The 4,019-nt window shown below is 38.8% G+C and overlaps 1 long non-coding RNA gene across 1 annotated transcript in view; it reads right to left on the reverse strand.

Annotated features, from left to right (window-relative positions):
• LOC116671969 (uncharacterized) overlaps positions 1–4,019 on the reverse strand; it is a 16,475-nt gene that overhangs the window by 871 nt on the left and 11,585 nt on the right. Inside the window, exon 2 of the long non-coding RNA XR_004327430.1 lies at positions 1,661–1,665. This is a non-coding gene — a long non-coding RNA (uncharacterized LOC116671969). The remainder of the gene's footprint in view (positions 1–1,660; positions 1,666–4,019) is intronic.

Genomic DNA, 4,019 nt, shown 5'->3' on the forward strand with positions numbered 1-4,019 from the left:
TATTTATTTGATGTGATTATCAAATCCACAGCGGCTTGCTAGGCTGACTGACAGCAGTTAACTAAACTGCTGTCAGTCATAGTATTCAAATACTTACCACTGAAGCTCCCAAAAAGTAATATTCGGGACAGCCCTACTTACATATAAGTAAATACACATGCCTTTCTGCTGTTAATGAAGCGATATACTGTAAAATCAGGGAAATGACAGCTAGCTATATAGTTGTATGTTTTTATGAAAATGTACCAATAAGATGCTGTATTGTTTATAGCACTTTACTGAGTGTTTCAGCACACGAGTGGATTTTTTTTGAGGACACATTAACTGCTGGTCAGAATAAGATGAATCTATTTAGTGAAGTGAATATGGACTGATGGCACATCAGGTATTATTAATGTATCATTTGTGTTGTAAACAAAGCTTTTTAGGCTTTATAAAAGGCGTGATTTTTGGATGTTACTGTAGGCAAATAAGATGCCAAAACAAAAATGTGAAGATATCTACCACCTCCTAATGAACACAGGGTAGCCTACTGAGTTGAACATCCTCATGTTAGATATTTAATTAGCGCAAATTGATGTTTAGTATTTCTTTCTATAAAAATGACTGCTGCATGATAATCAGAAACGCATGCTCAAGTGCTGACCTGAATAAGTAAGCAACTGCTACGTGTGAGTGTGTGCATGTGTGCTTAGTGCTGCAGGTTGTGATGGCAGCCAACATCCCAGTATGTGTGTGTGTGTCTGTGCAGATATTGATCATAAATGTGATTGCTCGCTAATTATAAGCAGCTTAACAAAGATGGAAGAATTGGCTTCTCTCGGATCATGTAGAAGTTGCTCTCTTCTTCAAGATACAATTAAGACAATACAATTAGATAAGTCGCTAACACTAGTATTTCTGTGTTTGCGTGTGCGTGTGTGTGTGTGCGTGCGTGCGTGTCAGACATCGTTCCATCTTATGCTCTGCTGTAAGCTCTTGTAGTCGCTCTGCTGTATGTGATGCAGACTGCATTGTTCTGTAACATGTAAGCAGCTTATTAATGAAAAGTGTAAATATGGCCTCCAAGTTTTGTATTAAAGTCAAATGTGAGTTATTCTCTTTTCAAACCTGTTTGTGTTCTCTGGTTATTTATTTCATGAATATCTTAAACAAACGGCTAACATTAAAGTCGCCTTTCATTCCATAAAGATAATATAAGACACCGCTAGTTGTGTTAAAATCACAAAAAAATTGGCAAACATAAACTTTGAACTCAAATTAAACAACTCCTGCCATGGACGTATCAAAGACCAAAGCTTACTCATAATGGAGTAAATAGATAAGTTAATCAACAAATACTTTGGTCCAATCTACTGGAAATAAATAAGAAGCCATATCTAGGAGTTTTTGCATGGTGCTTAAATTTGTGGATTTGTCTTTTATTTACTTACAGTGATAAAGGTTTAAAAAGATCATATTATGCTCATTTTCAGGGTCATAATTGTATTTAGAGGTTACATCAGTATAGGTTTACATAGTTTCATTTTCAAATAACACCATATTTTTGTTTGGCATCACACTTCTTTTCCGGGTGAAGAATCCCGGTAGGCTTGCATCGTGTGGACAGTCTTGTTGTCATTACTTAGAATTCCTCAAGGGGGAGACAGAAACAACGCACTATATCTTTTATATGGTTTAACTTTTTTGTTATTTATTTTTTTGATATCTCTTTCTGACCTCCATCCATGTTGGAACAACCTTGAAAACCTAATAAGAGGAAATCCAAATTGAAGGAAATGAGGAATCCAACCATTACTTTGATTACTTTGACTAACACATTTGTTCTTGATTGCACTGTTTTTTTTTATAACAATCAGAGGAGTGCAATCTGGAATAGTTATAAAACAAATCATAGTGATTGGTACCGCTTCACTTGTTTTTAATATTTTCCACTGAAAGTATGTTCCAGAGTTTAAGTTGAAGTATAACACTAAAACTCCATGGTTGTCACAAACATCCTCCGATCTCTGAGCCGTGAGCAGAGTGAGCGTTTCAAACATTGCCAGTCCTATCTCTAATGGAAGTCTTGTCTCTGCTTCTTTAGGGATCAAACCTGTGACCCTTCCATTATGGTACCTCCAGGCCACCACACCCCACACCCCCTATCTCAACACACACACACACACACCCACACACACACACCCCTAAATTGATTGCAGCTGCAGTGCATTGAGGTTCGATTGCTCAGTGTGATCCCTGGACAGCGTCAGACTCCCCCGGACGCTCACTCTGCACTTATTTGCTATAGCAGTAAGCACTCTGTCACATTCATCACACACTCACACTCCTTACAGAATGTGTCACACACACACACACACACACACACACACACACACACACACACACACACACACACACACACAAATAAGGAGACTCCTAACTATGACGAGTCACCATGTCCCTGCTTCCAAAAATAACTATATATACACAGTGCATGGTTTTGTTTTGTGTGTGCATGTGTGATAATGTATGTTGTAATGTCAACAAGAAAAAATAGGTTACATTTTATTTTGTGTTTAAACCTTACAGGTGTCAAAAATTTGTTGTAGTTTGTTGGGAATTAATACTGCTAGTTTTAATTAAACAGCCATATGATGTTCAGTATGTATTTCTCAGCTCAAGCCGTTTGTTTTTACTGTTTTTTTTTTACTAAGATTGCCCTTGGTCATTAAAATTAGCAGCGTAAATCCAATCTATCATTTTAATGCAGATTCAGGTTAACATATTCTAAAAGAATCTGAAATTATTATTTTTTTATTAAAATAAGAATACATTTAAGAGAGTGTGTTGCCTTCACATGCCGTTTGTCTTTTGTGTTTTCAAGTTTCAGTTTGGTTTCTTGCTAGTTTCAGTGGGGTTTGAATGAAAATCAGAAGCATCAAGTTATGAATTTTACCGCTGTACCGTGTGTGTGCGCGCACATCACATGTGCTCTCAGTTTAGAACTTTTATTCTGATATTTCTCTCCAATCTCTCTACTGTTTCATCTTGTGTCTTTGGGTTTGTAAAGCAAATTTATGAAGCCCGGGTTATGCGTAATTTCTTTTATACATTTTTCCTAAATTCATGAAAATGTCCGGTTTTCACTGTTTTTCATGGGACTGTTAATTGGGTACTTATATTGGCTGGCGCTTTGCACACAATACTACGGTACTTTGTTGCATGACATAATTCCTGAGAGGCTGCCTTGCGGGCGGCTCTGCGACACGCACATACAAGGAGCAGATTAGACAGGGAGCAGATCAAACATGGAGCACATACTGGGAGCAAATCAGACAGGGAGCAGATCAGACAGGGAGCAGATCAGACAGGGAGCAGATCAGACAGGGAGCAGCTCAGACAGGGAGCAGATCAAACATGGAGCACATACAGGGAGCAAATCAGACAGGGAGCAAATCAGACAGGGAGCAGCTCAGACAGGAAGCACATACAGGGAGCAGATCAGAGAGGGAGCAGATCAGACAGGAAGCAGATCAGACAGGGAGCACATACCGGGAGCAGATCAGACACGGAGCAGATCAGACAGGAAGCAGATCAGACACGGAGCACATACAGGGAGCAGCTCAGACAGGGAGCAGATCAGACAGGGAGCACATACAGGGAGCAGATCAGACAGCGGAGCAGCATTGGACACAAAATGCGAAGCGTAAGTGAAGCTCCACAGTTGAACTGCAAAAAAACTTTCCACACACCGTCCCGGTCAGGACACGTGGGAGGCGGAGTGCACCGTATGCAAAGCTAGCACATGTGTTTCAGTGTCTAATAAAGGTGCTGGAGATCTCAAAGCTCACATGGACACCCAAAACACCTTATCTTATTACTTTGAAGGTTTTAAAAGATATTTAGTTAAAGCTGAAACAGAATAGGTCATATACATTATTTCATATTGATTTATTTATTTGAAAAGAGCTATTATTTTGTTACAGGTTGTTACAGATTTGATTGTATTACGTAAGTTATTTTTATACCATTGAGGC

The sequence above is a fragment of the Etheostoma spectabile genome, chromosome 22, assembly GCF_008692095.1.
Source record: "Etheostoma spectabile isolate EspeVRDwgs_2016 chromosome 22, UIUC_Espe_1.0, whole genome shotgun sequence".
NCBI classification, from domain to species: Eukaryota; Metazoa; Chordata; class Actinopteri; order Perciformes; family Percidae; genus Etheostoma; species Etheostoma spectabile.